The sequence below is a fragment of the Triticum aestivum genome, chromosome 6A, assembly GCF_018294505.1.
Source record: "Triticum aestivum cultivar Chinese Spring chromosome 6A, IWGSC CS RefSeq v2.1, whole genome shotgun sequence".
In the NCBI taxonomy this organism is placed as follows: domain Eukaryota; kingdom Viridiplantae; phylum Streptophyta; class Magnoliopsida; order Poales; family Poaceae; genus Triticum; species Triticum aestivum.
The window spans coordinates 176,510,443-176,529,534 of NC_057809.1; positions in this window are offsets into that span (position 1 = coordinate 176,510,443).

The window sequence follows — 19,092 nt, forward strand, 5'->3', positions numbered from 1 at the left end:
CTGGATCTTTTTCGATCTATAGTCGAATCTAGGTCTTGGTTCAAAGAGGAATGAAGGGTGCGGTGGGCTGGAGCAAGAATCTAGGATGTGGTTCAATGAGGAAAGGAGGTGCGGAAAGTAGTATAGACTGGCTGTCTAGCCGCTTTGTAGGTCGAAAAGGGAAAAAGGGGGTAACCCAGTACACACATCTGTAAGGAACTGATCTCTTTGTTGAAAAGGGAAAGAAACGAGGGGGTCGGGTAGTTTGTGCAGGAATAGGTTTGATGCCCTCACATAGCAAGAAGGTTCAAAGAGAACAAATATGGGACCAGCGAAAATATGTTGTTTGGCTACATACTCTGCATCACACATTTATACGTGTGGACGCACATGGTGCTGGCATGTCCCATACAACTATTTTGCTGTTGTTAATCTAAGAATGCCGCCAGAAAATTGTAGCAATGCCACTGTTAAAAGTAAATTACATTTTTTACCGAATGTTGTTTCAAGAGAATGTCTTTGTTAATATGAATCAATGCAACCGTTTTAGAAATGCTACTGTCCTAGTTTGTTTTCCATCCAAGATAAGTTAGATGCTTCTTTCTGTCATTGTTTGTTTCATCCTCCTTTATCGGCAAGTAATTGTTTCCCTTTTTGCCTCTGTTAAAATAGAGGTATCGATTCTACTTGTTGCTATTGTGACATTTTGCTTTGCTACTCGAAACACTTATGTTTTAAGAGTATTTTGTGCAATTCAACTTGAATGTCACACCGGTGACTTTGCTTAATTTTGGTGGAACTGCACAAAAGGAGATCGAGATTTGTTTCCAGTCTTCGTGGCGAGTTGTTTCAAATCTTGGTCTCAACCAGATGATGTGCAGTGTGCTTTGAGATGTTGTGCTACTTGTTTTGGTGCTGTTTTAAATAAATGTTGAATTGAAGCTATTATATTGCTGTCTTTTCCCATTAAGTAGTGAACAAAAATGGGACCATCCTAGACTTGATGCTTCTTGCTTTGTTACAACAAATTCAGCATCACCCCCTTTATAAGCCAGTTATTGATGCCACTCTCAGAATTAACTACAGAATCTTATTTCAAAACTACAACACTTGTTAGGGATTGGCAGGATTACCATTTTGGTGGCCGCATGTTTCATCCTCCTTTATTAGCCAGTAATTGATTCCTTTTTTGCCTCTATTTAAAAAGTGATATCTATTCAACTTGTTGCTATTGCGACATTTTGCTTCGCTACGCGAAACACTTTGCTTGATTTCAGTGCAACTGCACAAAACGAGATTGGATTTCCTATTCGTGTTGGCACATTCGTATTTTATCTTGTCCGTCTCATTAAAGGTCAGTACATGCCTTCATCCACATGATTGTGCAGTGTGCTTTCAGATGTTGTGCTACTTGTATTCGTACTGCTTTAAATAAATGTTGAATTGAAGCTATTGTATTGCTGTCTTTTCCCATTAAGTAGTGAACAAAAATGGGACCAACCCAGACATGATGATTGTTGCTTTGTTACAACAAACTATGCATCACCCCCTTTATAAGTAGATGGAAGCACATACTGTTGTTGCGCCCACTTTCCCCTGGAACTGTTTATGCTTTTCGTTAATCTAATTCCACTGGTAAAATTAAGCAATGCCACTCTTAGAATTAATTAACTACTAAATCTTAGTTCAAAACTGCAACAATTGTTAGGAATGGTACTATCCTGCTTTGTAGTTCTTTCTACATGTTTAACCAAGGTATTGTTAAGATAATATCTCTGTTAAAATGAATCAGTTGCATTGTTCTAGGAATGGTACTTTTCTGCTTTGTCATTCTTTATACATGTTGAAACAAGGCATTGTTAAGATAATGTCTCAATCAATATGAATGAATCACACTGATGGAGAATTGCTACTCTCCTGCTTTGTTTCCCATTAAGATAAAGTAGATCAGTAGATGCTTTTCTTCTAGGAGTACAAGTCATCAACCGTTATTTCTCAGTAATTGTTTCCCTTATACCTATTGTTGCTTATAGGGATATCAAAATTAAAGCTCAGTTTTATTCCGACTTTGATTTTAGTTGAACTACACAAACGGAGCCAATGTGTAAGGCAAACTGCTGCATTATTGGGTCCAGTTGGTCGTTCCACTTTGCAGAAAGAAGCAGTCGTTGTTTGCGCTACATTACAGAAGGAATGACCGAAAAGCTTTACAGGGTATTATTAGACACCGGTGACATGACTAGTCTGCAGAGACCATTGGCAATTTAACAACACGTGGAGTGCCCTGGGCAAAAAGTGCCCAAACAAGTACAAGAAGCTACGACAGGACTCCACGATCATAGGCGTTACATATTTTGAATGGGAAAAGCTTGTCAAAGTTTAATCATTGATGTTAGCAAGAAGACGTTAGTTTAATATATTGGAATTGGAAAACCTTGTCAAAATTTGCTCATTGATGTTAGCCATAAGACATGCATTTGATACTTTTGAGTGGGACGCCCTTGTTGTGAGCAGCGTTGAGTGTATTTTCCTATTCCTGTGTTCAGTTTAGAAGTAAATAGTTACTCTGCTGAGATATTCCTATGTTAAGAGTTTGTTCTAAATATTGTCTATGTAATGCCAGGCCTTGTGTTTGATTGCAAAGTTGAGCTTGGAATGTTGTGGCATGCGGCATCACGAGCTGTTCACCGTGCCTCCAGAGAATAATGTTGTGTATTGTTTTGCGTGTCGATCTAATGCCAGTGATTTGCTTGCTAAGAAGATCATCCTCTTCTGTTGTTTCCGTGCTTAAGAAGTTCATCGTCTGATGTTTCATTCATAGCCTATACGACAAGTCGTGTAGGTTAGACGTGAAACCATATGATCTTCCGACCAACTCATGATATTAGGCCGTGATTGGATCGTCGTTTTCCAACAAAAACTGCTTGTAAAACTGACGCTTGTAAATTAAAGCAGATGGTCTCGGGCGAAGACGCTTGGTTGGCCGATTTCGACTAGGAAAATACTGGAAGTACTTCACACACGATAAAAACGTTGAACGACACTCGGAAGATTGATAATCCAGCCGTTAGCTGTTGTTTCAGCCTTGCCCATGGATGACATGATACGCACGTCGTGCATGTATCGTCTGGTAATGTCGTCCATATAGCAGCGCTCGTAAAATATGCACTGGTCTCTCAAATTACATGCGTAACCCGCCGGTTTTACTTACAGTCCTCGGGCCCTCGGTTTCATTACGCCTGTATTTTATGTGTTGTTTCCGATGACGAGTAAATTACACTTGTATGTTAATACATGTTTGAAATAAACCAGAGCTCCCAAGCGCGGCCTTATCGTTTCATGCCGTCTCAGCTTCTCGATGGTGCTCATAGGTGTCCGATGATCCTGGCTTCCTGAATGAGCAGCGGGCGTTGTATTAGTCCATCCGTAGGTCCCCGAGGCCCTCTTCGTTGTCCTTCGAGTTGTTGTGCTCGCCGTGGTGCCGAGCATTGTTAACATCGTCAACGAACATGAGGATTCAGGAGATGACTTTATTTCGACTGGATGACACTAGGGACCCACTAGGGCCATAGCCGTACGTACGCAAGTGCCTCCTTATTATGTACAACTATATTTTTTTTGCTTTCTCCTAGTTTCCTGACATCACGGCCCCACACCATTGTCAACCTATGTAGTCAATATAAACGAGAGAATTGCATAAGGTGCGACCGACAGTTGGGACCAAGCAGCTCGAGCAGTATTTGTGTTTTTGAGGCATGAGCATTGTAGAGTTTTTCATCACGACGATTTCATTGTTGTTCAGAGGAGAGCAGGGTATTAACTTGGCGGGCTATGGCCCGTCTAGCCCAGGCCAGATATCCAGCCCAGATACTAATTTTTTTCAAGATGAAAATGGCTAGCCTAGCTATACGTCTTTTTGAGGAATACCCAGGCAAGGCCAACTTGTTATTCTCCGCCCCGCTAGTCTACAAATCTTTCCTAGGAGGGATGCATTAGGTTAACAGGAAAATGGGCTTTAAAAAATAATAAATGGGATGTAATTATAAAAACTAGGCAGTAACTATAAAAAAATACACCAAACACGAAATTAGTTTATAAAATATTATCTATGGATTTTGAAAATCTTAAATTTTCATTGTTGCGCACGCAATGTTTCGTTGGATTTTTACGTAATACAAATTTAAATTTAATCTGACTAGAAATTTTGGGATAAAAATATTTCGGATCCCATCAAAATGTGGGAAATTTTATTGAATTCTGTCTTCAACGGTTGGTTGAAATTATTAATTGTTGTCCTAGCTAGAAAATGGGTTGTACTTTTAACAAACTATAAATGGGCTGTTGTAAATCCCATTATAATTCAAAAATTGGATGTTCATTCTTACAAAACGCAAATCGGCTATAAGTTCTCTGCCACACACTTGTGGGCCTACTAAGTGACGCGTCCCCTAAGAAAATAAGTTGATGCGTATGCATGGCTTTGTCAACTTATTATAGTCAACACATGGTTTTAGCAGCAGTGGCCGTTGGAAGTCTATCCAACGGATGTCGTGCTTCTTCTTCAATATCGGATATTCTTAGCTTCGGCCGCCCAAAAAATGATTCCTCCCCCTGACATCTGGGGCGCACCATTTTGGAGGCTGACCTGTGGGCCTACTAAGTTGGAGCGTACCAAGGGCTTTGTCAACTTAGTCAATATAAACGATTCTAGCTTCAGTGACCGTACGATGTCCATCCAACGGCCGTAGTGCTTCTTCAACCTCTGGTCTTCTTGGTCCAGCAAACCAAAGCAGTGCTGGTCGTGCCGCCTGCTCCTGCATCCCGTGGCCGACTGTGCTACCGCGGAGGCCTCACCTCCCCCATACTAATCCCACTGCTGGCCAGGCCATCCCTCCACTCACCCAGACCCCCTGTTATTCTGCGGTGATGGCAGCCTCACACTGCAGCCGAACCAGTGAACCCTCGTACTCCTCTCCGCGCGGGCTTCCACTGCTGCGTCTTCCCCGGCCCCGCGTCGTCCCCTTCCTAGGCCTCACCGTCGTCCAACGCCCTGGTGCTCTCGGTGCGGCGTGGTCAACGTGGTCAACAACCGACTTCCATCGGAAGAGTACTATACGTGGAGAGGCTGACAGATGGGTCCATGGCGGTCGCAAGGAAGCGCCTCCTTATTGCGCACAAAATAATTATTCCTCCACCTGACAGCGGGGACCCACCGTACGGGCCACCTTATTTCACGAAAAACGATTCCCCCCTGACTGCTGGGACCCATCGGACGGCCGACCGTATTTCGCAAAAAAACCGTTCCCCCCGCTGTCAGCTCGGACCCATGGGAAGTGCCTCCTTATTACGCACAAAAAATGAATACTCCCCCTGCTAGCTGGGACCCACCTTGGTGGGAGGCTGACTTGTGGGCCTACTAAGTTGACAGGGACGAAGGGCTTTGTCAACTTAGTCAATATGAACGATTCTAGCTCTAGTGACCGTACGATGTCCATCCAACAGCCGTAGTGCTTCTTCAACCTCTGGTCTTCTTGCTCCAGCCGCCCAAAGCAGCGCCGGTCATGCCGCCTGCTTCTGCCTCCCGTGGCCGGCTGTGCTGCCGTGGAGGCCTCACCGCCCCCTACTATTCACACCGTTGGCCAGGCCCTGCGTCGACGGCAGCCTCACACCGTAGCCGAACGAGTGAACCCTCATACTCCTCTCCGCGTGGGCATCCACTGCCACGTCTTCACCGGCTCCGCGTCGTCCCCTTCCTAGGCCTCGCTGTCGTCCACTGCCCTGGTGCTCTCGGCGCGGCGTGGTCAATGTGGTCAAGGAACGACTTCCATCGGACATGGACTGTACGTGGAGAGGCTGACACCTGGGTCCACGGTGGCAGAAAGGAAGTGCCTCCTTATTATGCGGAAAATAATGATTCCTCCACCTGACAGCAGGGACCCACCGGACGGGCCATTGTATTTCACGAAAAAATGTTTCCCCCCTGACTGCTGGGACCCACCAGCTACACCTTCACATGCAAGGAAGTGCGTCCGGGAAAAAAAACAATTCGCCCCCTGACTGCTAGGGCCCACCAGCTACATCTTCGCACGCAAGGAAGTGCGTCCGGGCAAAAAAAAACCAAAACAATTCGCAGGCAAGGAAGTGCCTGACAGTCGGGACCCACCTGGTCGAAGCGTACGTAGCGTTGTGATTCTGGTCACGAACATGTACGTACATATATACTGGTCGATGTAGAGGCGCGCACGTGTCATAGTATAGGCGCATACGTGTCGTAGTAGAGGCACGCACGTAGCATGTACACGTATGTACAACGGCCAGGGTGCAAGATAGAAAATACGGCCACGTACGTACATACGGGCAGGGTCTCGAACGCCTACTCACGCATACGTACGGCGAGGGCTCGTGTGCATGGCTGGGTTGGAACGGAGAAACAGCGTCGTCGTCGTGTTCATGGGGAGGCAACAAAATGTGTCGTGTTCAAGGGGAGGAAACGGAATACGTCGTGGTCATGGGGAGGCAACGAAATGTGTCGTGTTCATGGGGAGGAAACAAAATGCGTCTTGTTCATGGGGAGGGGTGTGGCGTACCGCAAAACGTAGGAAACGGACCTCCTATGGTCGAAACGGGGGTCCTGTTGATCGGGAGGAGTGTGGCATACCGCAAAACGGAGGAAACAGACCTCCTACGGTCGAAATGGGGGTCCTGTTGATCGGGAGGGGTGCGGCGTACCGCAAAACGGAGGAAACAGACCTCCTACGGGTGAAACGGGGGTCTAGTTGATTGGGAGGGGTGTGGCGTCCACAAAACGAAGGAAACAGACCTCCTACGGTCGAAACGGGGGTCATGTTGATCTGGAGGGGTGTGGCGTACCGCTAAACAGACGAAACGGACCTCCTACGGTAGAAACGGGGGTCATGTTCATCAGGAGGGGTGTGGCGTACCGCAAAACGGGACTCCACGGGATAATGTTCATCTCCACCGTCGACCTCCTCCAGCCTCCACGGGCTCCTGTTTATCCAACCTCCACATCGCGCTACTCCACCGGCTACTGTTCAACCACCCCTCCACCCTCTACTGTTCATCTAGCCCTCCACACCACGGGGTCCTGTTCAACCACAACTCCAAGGGCACCCATCCACCGTCAACTCTTCATCTAGCCCTCCATACCACGGGGTCCTGTTCATCCAGAGGCAACGCCGTCATTCACTGTTCATCCAACCCCCCCCCCCCCTCAATGCTCACTATTCATCCAATCGATCGGCTTCAGTTAGCAGCAGTAGCGAAGGAATCGCTCGATCGGGTTCAGTTAACAGCCATCCATCGATCCCTCGGGTTCAGTAATGCGTAGCGTGCAGTGCAATCGCTCGGGTTCAGTTAGAGCCAACGCCTCGCACACACGTGCGTATGTGTACGAGAGAAACGCACATCGCTCGGCCCCCGGCCTCCAACCGTAACCGGGAACTCCCCGAAATTTTCTTCGCCCTCGCTTCTACCATGGTTTTTTCGTCATGGACAACCCAAAGAATGTCATGCAGCTGCGTCTCCGGCCCGCCCAGGACGAAAAGCCCATTTTCTGTCATGATTTCTTATCATAGAAGTAGGAGCCCACCACATCTATGATGATACCGGGTTTTGTCACAATTATCGTCATAGAAGTGTCATATGTATGACACAAAAAAATTCATTCGGCCCAAAATGTCATGGATGTCTTTTTTTGCAGTGCAAGAAGGGCTTGGTAGGCTGCAGCTGATCATATGGCACTTGGAGGTGGTCGAATGTCTTGATGGACAGGACGTTAAGCCCTGCACCACCGTTGATGAGGGCCTTGGTGACTTGGACGTTGCTGATGATGGGTGAACAAAGCATCGGAAGGGCACCGGTAGTTCCTGCACACACTTGAGCTGGTCTAACGAGCTGAAGGTAATGGCATACTTTGACCACCTGAGTGGGTGTGTGGCCTCGAGCCTGGGGAGAGCCACGTTCACCTTGTGGGCTAACTGCTTGAAGATACGCTGAGAGGCTGGGGCCTGGGCGCCACCCAAGATGTAGGCGATGATGTGTGGTTCCTGGAAGCCCCCGGCCCCCTCGTCCTGATAATTGTTGTCGTTTCTTCTAGGCGGAGGCGGCAGCGGAGGGAGGCCAGTTTTGCCCTAGGGGCAGTCCTCACGAGGCTGGTCTCTCCAGGCGCCCTCACGAGGCGGGTCCTACCAGCAGTCTTCACGAGGCCGGACACGCCACTTCTGGCGGGGGCCGCGGTCGTCCCAGCGTCCTCCGCTTCGTCCTCCTGCTCAATCGTAGCCCCGAACGTTGTGCTTGAGGCGTCGACCAAAGCGCCCATCGCAGATGGCCCTGAGGTCTTGACAGTCATTGGTGTTGTGGCGCAGAATGGACGACCGACCTTGGATGTCTCGGGGTGGTCACGACCGCGCTTCATCTCTGGCTCCGCCGCGAGCATGGTAGCCCCCTTGCATTTCACGTCCTTGGCCTTGGCCTTCTTGCCCTCCTGGTCGGTAGCTGGGAGTTCAAGGAGAGAAAGGCGCCCTTCCTAAGCTCTTGCGCACTTGGTTGCCATGTTGAACATCTCCAGGGCCGTGCATAGGTCTTCGTGGATGGCGAGATCCTCCTTCATCTTGACGTCGTGTGCGCCATCGGAGAACATGGAGATGATGGCCTCGTCCGTCACCTTGGGGATCTTGAGGCATACGCTGTTGAAGCGCTTGATGTATTTCTACAGGGACTCCTCTGGATGCTGCTTGATGTGCTGCAGGTCACCTGCGGCCGGCGGACAGTCACGAGTACCCTGGAAGATGGCGATGAAACGCTCACGCATCTCGCCTTAGGAGGTGATTGATCCCGCAGGCAGGTTTAGGAGCCACGAGCGCGCGCCATCTTTGAGGGCCATGGGAAACCAGTTCGCCATGACCTTCTCGTCCCCCTTGGCTGCCTCAATGCTCAGCTCATAGAGCCGCAGGAACTCAGCAGGGGCGGGGGTGCCGTTGTAGCGCGGAGGAAGGTCTGGCTTGAACATTCCGGGCCAGACGATGCTGTGTAGCTCGGAAGTGAGGGCATTGCAGCCTGCTTTGGTCACCGAAGCCCGTCGCGGAGGCAGAGCCTGGTCCTGGTATCCATGTGCCGCCACTGCGGGCGGTACGCGGTCTTGACATAGTGGTGCTGGGAGTGGGAGTGCAGGAGCATTTTCTTGCGGCCAAGGGACTTCTTGGCAGCTTCCTTCAATGTGTGCGGGTGCCTGCGCAGTGGGTCGTGTCATGGGACAGCGCGTCTTGGTGCGACGGCGGTGTCTTGATGCGGAGGTGGCAGATGCGCTCTGTGGGCTACGTCGCCCGTAGCTGGAGGTGGGCGAGGCAGCAAGAGGGACATGTATGGGGGGAGCCCCCAGCGGTGCTGACGAGTCGGCGATGCGGCCCAGCCAATCTTCGTAGAGGTCGTCGACCGGGTGGTAATGCAAGAGCTCACATGCCATGAGCAGCATGGCCTGCGCGTCCATGGGTGCGCGACGAGCATGGGACGACGAGCTGGCCGGAGTCAGTGATGGGGTGGCGGTGCGTCCGTGCCACCACACGGAGGGTTGTAGCAATGCAGCTTGATGCTCGTTCCCTACTAGGCCGGTGGCGGTGTTGGCAGCGGGCGATGGAGGACGGCGGGGAGGTCCACCGACAGGCGCCGTCTGAGAGACACGAGTGGCAAGGGCGGCCCGACACTCAGCACATGCTCAGCAAGCATCAGCCATGGATGCGGCGGAGCAGTGGAGAGTGGATCAAAGGAGGAAAGGCTTCGGCACACCCCCTACCTGGCGTGCCAAATGTCGGATTCGGGAGTCTGGAAACCCTTGAGGTTCGAACACTAGGGTCTGCACAAAGAACTCTCTCTCTCTAGCTCGCTTGCACAATGATCTCAAGGCCTAGCTGGACGAACCCAAGGAACAAGAGACACCAGGGTTTATACTGGTTTGGGCCACTGTTGTGGTGTAATACTCTACTCTAGTGTGGTGGTGGTGGATTGCCTCGAGGGCTAGGGATGAACTAGTACAATGGATGAACTGCCTCCCGAGGGGAGGTGTTCTTGAGCTCGATGAGCTGGTGTGTAAGAGGATGGTCTGAATGATCCGTCCCACATCTGTCCCCTACTATGGTGGTGGCTAAGTCCTATTTATGGTGGCCTTTGTCCTCTTCCCAAATGTTTAGGCAGGAAGGAATCCAACAATGGCCAAGTTTGAATGGGGACAACTAGTACAAGCTATCATGTCAAAAAGTGGTCTTCGCCTGCCAAAGACTCTGGTGATGATGCTGCTGTGGGCTCCGTGGTGACCTCCGTCGTGTCGTCCTGCTCGCCTTGGTCTCATTGCAGCGATAAGGAAACCTTTGCTTGATGCCTTGGGACTCCCCGCCTGCGCTTGCCTCTTTAGAACGAAAGAGGAAACTGGTACACTGCGCCCGCTGGCGCCCGCCTGACCTTGGCTCATGTCACGTGAACCACGCGAGGTGCCCCTTGCATAGACATCTCGGCTCCTCGGGAGCCAGCCTAGCGAGGCTGCCCCCAGGGAGGTCTTGGTGTCGTCCACCGCACGAGGCTGCCCCCCCCCCCCCGAGAGGCTGAAAGGTTCGAACACTATGTGAGACCGAGATCCCATCGATGAGACCGAGTTGATTAGGGTTTCTGGCAGTGGCTATGTCAAGCGAACTCGGTGGTGCCGGATAGAAAGTTTCGGTGGGGCCGAGTTTGACTTTTGGTTTGGGACATATTTGGATATGAGAAAGTGGTTGAGGGCTTTAGAGCATATCACTAAGCACTTTGAGCAAGCAAACCATTAAGCAACACCTCATCCCCTCTTAATAGTAGTGGCTTTCCTATGGACTCAATGTGATCTTGGATCACTAAAATAAAATGTAGAGTCCCGAGCTTTGAGCTTGAGCCAATCCTTTGTCCTCAGCATCTTGAAGGGGTTCCACATCCTCTAGTCCATGCCACTCCACTGTTGAACTTATCTGTAACATACTAGGTAGAAGCATTAGTCCAACAAGAGATATGTTGACATTAATTACAAAAATTACCTAGGGAGCAGTTGTGCTTTCAATCTCCCCCTTTTGGTAATTGATGACAACATACATCAAAGCTTTAGATAAAGATATAGAGAATAACAAGTAAAGCTTTGGAAAGACATGTAACATGCATAGGCTCCCCCTACATGTATGCAATCATGTAAATATGGAATATATAGGAGCATGTGAATGCATAAGCATGACAGAGTATGCAATGTGTTACATGTATCTTGGCTATATGCATCAGAGCAAATGATGTGAATATAGGAAATGTACCTTCATGCTCATGAGTCCTTCTTGCAAACATTATGCACATCAGCAAGAAATCCTCATACACATGACTGTGATGCATATACTTACCTTGTGGTCTTGAGCTGGCTTAGGAAGGAATGAACCTGAGTAAACAAGGTTAGATAACACAGATACACCTACTAGCCAGAGCAAACAAAAGAAACCACAAAGAGTACCAAGACTGGGATGACATGTAGAGAGTGAGTACTGAGTACTATATTGGATATGGACATGTCCCCAAAGGTAAAGATGTGCAATGAATTCAAGGATTTCCTTCCCTTACATGTCTTGCTCCCCCTGAATCTAGCATGGGATACTGGGAGAAGATAGGGAACAGAAAATCAGAGTAAATACAAAATAGGGCTAATGCAAACAATCAACTATGAACATGTCTTTCCCCTCTTAAAGACATGTGACTTCTCTCCTATGGAATACTAAGCATCTTTGGTTTCTTACACTCTCCCTGAGTATGCTCTCCCCCTATAGAAATGATTAAGCTTAAGCTTTGATGTGACCTCTCTCTCCCCTTTGACAACAATTTCCAGGAAGGGCTCTTCTGGATTTTTGTTATAAATGGGTTTGGTCCTTGAGTCACAAAGCAAAGCAACAAGTCGAATGTGATGCTGGTAGAGGACAGGAATCATTGAGTGGAGCTGGAGCAGAAAGTATGCAGGAACAAGTGGCAAGCTGTCTTTCCTGTAGTGAAATCGGTGGCACCGAGTTATGTACTTCACTAGCGCCAAAAGAATTCGGTTGGACCGAAGGAAACAAACCGGTGTGACTGAGTCCATCACAGAGAAAACACTTGTCACCTCAGCTCACTAAGCAATTGAGATCTCACAAGGATTTGCAAGGAATTGGATGCAGGGAATGCAGAACGCGAATAAACAGAAAGGAAATCTAGATGAAGTTTTTTTTGAAAGGCGAAATAAATATGCACGAGACAAATGCAAGAGCACAGAGAAACACAAGAGAACTTCATCTAGAATTGGTCGGCGACAAAGTCACCTATGTTAGAGTATATTGACTTCGGAGTCAAGTGAGGACACTTGATCATAGGTCATACTCGTCGTTTAAGCTCAAAATGGGGTTACCATTTTTCGTTTAAGAATCTTGATGTATTAACATCTTGTTGAGTTGCTTTGACCCATGTCTTGGAGTAAAGCTTCTGTAAGATGGAATAACATACCTTGGGTGGTGGTGTTGATCTAGATCATGTAGTTGAACTTGTGTGGGTTGCTCAAGGTTGATGTAGCTCATCAAGAGTTGGGAGCACCACTTGGAATTTGAGTTCATCTTCCTACATGGGTTAGCTTTGCAAGGAAGAGCACTTGTATATCCAAGATGACAATCATAAAACTTAATGTAGAATTTGTCAAATGATATGTTTGAAGGGTTTTGTGCTTCCTTGACTTCAATGACCATTGTGTAGAGACTTGGTGATGTAGAAATTGCCCATGATGTGAGTGGGTTGCAATCTCATAGATTTAGGTTCATCCAAGTACCTACAAGGGTTAGATAGCATGCAAGGGTGCAAGTATATCCAAGACATACACATATCATCATGAAAGAAATATGAAGGATTAGTCAGAGGCTCATGCCTTGCATGTATCCAAATGGAGTTCTCTACTACAAGTTTGAAGCATCAATAATGTTCAATTCTCCTCTCAAATGGCAAAAGACTTTCTCATCAAGTGGTTTGGTGAATATATCTGCCAACTGCTTATCGGTATGAACATGCTTAAGATAAATGTCCCCTTTGGCAACATGATCTCGAATGAAATGATGACGAACATCAATATGCTTAGTTCGAGAATGTTGCACGGGATTGTGAGCAATCTTGATAGCACTTTCATTGTCACAAAGCAATGGAACATGTTTCACATATATCCCATAATCTTTAATAGTTTGGGTCATCCAAAGTAATTGAGCACGACATGAACTAGCGGCAATGTATTCCGCCTCGGCGGTGGATAACACTAGTAGAAAACAGGGCTTTGGTCCAGGCCAGGTCAGCACATTAGTCCTGGTTTAGTCCAGAACCGGGACCAATGTGGGCATTGGTCCTGGTTCGTGAGCCCAGCGGGTCGGCCGGGCCACGTGGGCCATTGGTCCCGATTCATCTGGACCTTTTGGTCTCGGTTGGTGGGATGAACCGGGACCAATGGGCCTCGCTCCTGGCCCACCACCATTGGTCCCGGTTGGTGGCTTGAACCGGGACCAAAGGCTCCCCTTTAGTCCCAGCTCATGTCACCAACCGGGACCAATGAGGTGCCTATATATACCCCTCGCTCGCGAGTAGAGCACCCCAGTGCTCTGTTTTTGTCTGGCCGAGGGGGAGATGGCTTGGTGATGCTCTAGCTCACCTCCTATGCACACAAGGTGTTCGATGGAATGCCTGAGCCACACTACTTAAGCTTTCTCCTCTCCAAGCTTGACCTCCAAGCTCCATTTTCCATAATATTTGTCTAGGTTTAGCGGTCCGTCACGCCCCATCCCCGTCTTCACCGCCGTCGATCAGCCGCGCCGAGCTCATCGCCGGCACCACCGTGGTGAGCCTCTTGTTCTTATCTTCTTTCTGAAAGGAAAAATATTCTTACTTGTATGTTTACATAGATACTTGTATTATTTTCTTATTTTTATTATTGCATCTTATATAGTGTGATGGTTTTGGTATCCGCCCCCGTCGGCCCTCGTCCTGTCTATGATTCGGATGTGGTATATATATTATCTTTATAACTATTGGTTCATTTATTGTTTATGAAAATTATGCCTACCAACGTGACATAGATTTTATTTATGTAGTATGTATGTGAATCAGAAATGCCAACTGACCCTATTGTCAAGAGGTTAAATTTAGTTGAAGAAGAAAACAAGTTGTTGAAGGAAAAAATAAAAAAATTGAGGAGGAGAATATGATATTGGAGTTGCATGTTGCGGATGTCGTCGATGATCACAAGATCAAGATGGATGCAATGCGCTTGAAGATTAGAAAGATTAGAAAATATGCCATTCATACCGAGGCTTGGTATCATTATGCCGTTGGATCAATTGTTACCTTGGTTGCGATTATGATCGCATTTGTTTTCGCATTGAAATGTTTTACATAGTTTCAATGTATGGTTTAATTAATTAGATGCTCTGGAGAGCTATATGTTGTTAGATGAGAACTATGTATGCACTTTGGTTTTAATGTGATGATGAACTTCTATTAATTTGGACACTTAATTATATATAATGCACGTGGATGAACCGGCAATGGATGTACGGTGACAGACACACCCGCGAGTACATTAAGGGCGTGCATGAGTTTCTCGATGCGGCTGAGGCAAACAAGCAGAATGGTTTTATGTGTTGTCCATGCACTCAATGTGGGAATACGAGGTCTTACTCTAACCAGAAAATCCTTCACTCCCACCTGCTTTACAAGGGTTTCATGCCACACTATAATGTTTGGACGAGGTACGGAGAAATAGGGGTTATGATGGAAGACAACGAAGAAGAAGAGTACGATGACAACTATGTGCCCCCTGAATACGGTGATGCTGCAACGGGGGGAGCTGGTGAAGATCAAGAGGAACCAGACAATGTGCCCAATGATGCTGCAACGGGTGAAGCTGCTGAAGATCAAGAGGAACCAGACGATGTGCCCATTGTCGATGCAAGGACGCAATGCGAAAGTCAAAAGGAGAAGTTGAAGTTCGATTGCATGTTAGAGGATCACAAAAAAGGGTTATACCCCAATTGCGAAGATGGCAACACAAAGCTCGGTACCGTACTAGAATTGCTGCAGTGGAAGGCAGAGAATGTTGTGGCTGACAAAGGATTTGAGAAGCTACTGAAAGTATTGAAGAAGAAGCTTCCAAAGGATAACGAATTGCCCGATAGTACATATGCAGCAAAGAAGGTCGTATGCCCTCTAGGATTGGAGGTGGAGAAGATACATGCATGCCCTAATGACTGCATCCTCTACCGCGGTGCATACAAGGATCTGAATGCATGCCCGGTATGCGGTGCATTGTGTTATAAGATCAGACGAGATGACCCTGGTGATGTTGACGGCGAGCCACTTAGGAAGAGGGTTCCTGCGAAGGTGATGTGGTATGCTCCTATAATACCACGGTTGAAACGTCTGTTCAGAAACGAAGAGCATGCCAACTTGATGCGATGGCACAGTGAGAACCGAAAGAAAGATGGGAAGTTGAGAGCACCCGCTGACGGGTCGCAGTGGAGAAAAATCGAGAGAAAGTACTGGGATGAGTTTGCAAAGGACCCAAGGAATGTATGGTTTGCTTTAAGCGCGGATGGCATTAATCCTTTCGGGGAGCAGAGCAGCAATCACAGCACCTGGCCCGTGACTCTATGTATGTATAACCTTCCTCCTTGGATGTGCATGAAGCAGAAGTTCATTATGATGCCAGTTCTCATCCAAGGCCCTAAGCAACCCGGCAACGTAATTGATGTGTACCTAAGGCCATTAGTTGAAGAACTTTTACAGCTGTGGAATGGAAATGGTGTACGTACGTGGGATGAGCACAGACAGGAGGAATTTAACATTAAGGCGTTGCTGTTCGTGACCATCAACGATTGGCCCGCTCTCAGTAACCTTTCAGGACACACAAACAAAGGATACCATGCATGCACGCACTGTTTAGATGACACTGAAAGTATATACCTGGACAAATGCAGGAAGAATGTGTACCTGGGCCATCGTCGATTTCTTCCGACCAACCATCAATGTCGAAAGAAAGGTAAGCATTTCAAAGGCGAGGCAGATCACCTGAAGAAGCCCACCATGCGCACCGGTGATCACATGCTTGCTATGGTCAATGATTTACACTATGTAATCTTTGGAAAGGGTCCCGGTGGACTAGCTGTTCCGAATGACGCTGAGGGACACGCACCCATGTGGAAGAAGAAATCTATATTTTGGGACCTACCCTACTGGAAAGACCTAGAGGTCCGCTCCTCAATCGACGTGATGCACGTGACGAAGAACCTTTGCGTGAACCTGCTAGGCTTCTTGAGCTTGTATGGGAAGACAAAAGATAAACCTGAGGCACGGGAGGACCTCCAACGTTTGCACGAAAAAGACGGCATGCCTCCGAAGCAGTATAAAGGTCCTGCCAGCTACGCTCTTACGAAAGAAGAGAAAGAAATCTTCTTTGAATGCCTGCTCAGTATGAAGGTCACGACTGGCTTCTCGTCGAATATAAAGGGAATAATAAATATGTCAGAGAAAATGTTTCAGAACCTAAAGTCTCATGACTGCCACGTGATTATGACGCAACTGCTTCCAGTTGCATTGAGGGGGCTTCTACCGGAAAACGTCCGATTAGCCATTGTGAAGCTATGTGCATTCCTCAATGCAATCTCTCAGAAGGTGATCGATCCAGAAATCGTACCAAGGCTAAGGAGTGATGTGGTGCAATGTCTTGTCAGTTTCGAGCTGGTGTTCCCACCATCCTTCTTCAATATCATGACGCACGTCCTAGTTCATCTAGTCGATGAGATTGTCATCCTCGGGCCTGTATTTCTACACAATATGTTCCCCTTTGAGAGGTTCATGGGAGTCCTAAAGAAATAAAGGGATCGAACCAGAGACAATTAACTGGCCAGACCGTTGCCGGACTTGGTTCTTTGGGGCTGGCGGAACCTTGGACCCTGTAACAGGGAAGTGCATTTGGACGAATGATCAAATGGACATACCAGTCAGGAAGCTTAAGCAGTATATCGAAGCAGTGCAGCAAGGGACGTTCTTTCCAGACGGAGAGAATGACGAGCTCACAATGGCCCTCGGGAATCCTGAGCACCCTAGACGGACACGAGGCACGCCAGGCTCCATTCCGTGGAAGGTTGGGTTTCCGGACGTAGGCGGTTACAAATCCCATGAGAGGAGGAAAAAGTGCAGCAGACCCAAATGCAGGCGCTGCAAGCAAGGGTAGACACGATAGAGGAACAAGAAGCAAATCGCAGCAAACGTACTGCCGAAGCTTCCCCCGAAGCTACCCCGCCATCTCAGTGCAGAAGCAGCGTGGCTTCCACCGAGCTGCTTCAGCCGGAGCATGCCTTGACGGCTCCTGCCAGCTATCCCGTGGATGCTATCACGGAGTCTCAAAATTGCCACCTTATGACACAATGGATGAATTTGAAGGTAAAGGCGGCTATTGGCTCTGTTTATCCTACTAAACCCGATGCAACTTTTCACTGCCGGCTGATTCCAGAAGGATATGCTCGGGTGATGGTGGATGAAATAACGGAGGGATTTGTGGACCTCCAGCTTGACCACCCTATCAGTGAAGGGGAGACTAGGCTGGGGTCTGCTCTGAAGACTCCATGCCTATGGCGGAAGGAGCTCATCAACCTTCCGAACTGGACGCCTCCTCCACCGCCTCGTCCTCCGACGAGTCAGGGCACTCCGCCTCCTCCACTGCCTCCTCCTCCGGCGAGTGACGATCAGGGCACTCGACCGGCTCCTTCTCTAGCGCGTGGCGGCACTCCGCCTCCTTCTCCGCCTGCGCCGACGCGCCCGAGTAGCCGGCCTCCTCCTTCTCCGCCTCATCAGTAAGGGCGGAAGAGACCTGCCGCCGCTCCGGCTGCTCCGGCGCGTCGTAGTCCTTCTCCTCCGCCTTGCAAGCAAGTAAAGAAGACAACCACTCCGTCTGCTCGGTCGGCGTCTAGCAGTACAACCAGAGGCGGGAGGACATACAGATTCGGTCCTTCTCTAAAGACTCTAGAGAAGTTACCATACGAGAGGACCCCGGAGGAGAACGCCGAGATCGCACGAACTGAAGTGGATGACTGGTTTCAAGGGTTGAAAGCAAAGAGACATCCACTTCCGGAGGAGAAGGTAGATCCGGTGAAAGCGAAGCGTACTCTGGCTGCCCTGACAAAACCACCGAAGTCTCCGCCGAAAGGAAACTATGAGCGCATTATTGGAAAGGAATTTGCCGAAGCGGAGCGGTCGGGAAGTACTGTTAGTGATCAAAGGCTGAAAGAACGACGAGCTGGGAAACAAATTGCCCAGCTCGGCGAACAAGCGAAGCAATCGTGCCCCCCACTCAAGGTGCCTAGCCACAACGTCGCTAATGACCCGAGGATGGTGCCCGGTTATAGCAATCTTGCAGATTACCTGCCCGACGATGTACATTATGAACCCATGGACGTGCAGATACAAAGATATGAGTACAGGAAGCCTCTCGTCAAAGATGAAAGATCTCTATCAACGATGATGCGAAGATTGCATGATTGGTACTTGAAAATCTGCAGAGACTCTGGGTGAGGAGTACTTTGTATGTCAAAGTTAAAAAGGAGCATGACCTCGTTGGAATTGAACTGTTGCCTGTTCCATTTGAGGAGTTCTATCAATTTTTCAATCAATTGGCCCTCAATAAAACTACGGTCGCCTGCTACTGTCTGTAAGTAGTACTACTTCTGTCATTAAGTTTCTCTATATAGCTCAGCTCTTTCATTGCATGTATTTATAATCATCCTCACTATATTATGCAGATTGAACATCGCCGAATTGAAGAAAAGACAAGTCGGTGATATTGGGTTCATTAACACATATCTCATAGATGCAACTCAGGTTAAATTTCATGCCGCAGCTACCGTGGCCAACTTGCTACGATCATTCGTAATAAATGAAAACAAAGATATAATACTCTTTCCTTACAACTTCAAGTGAGTGTTACTGCCTTGTGCGTATTCCGTTTCCCTTATATATTAGTCAAGGTTATAGTAATGTAATTGATGAGTTATGCAT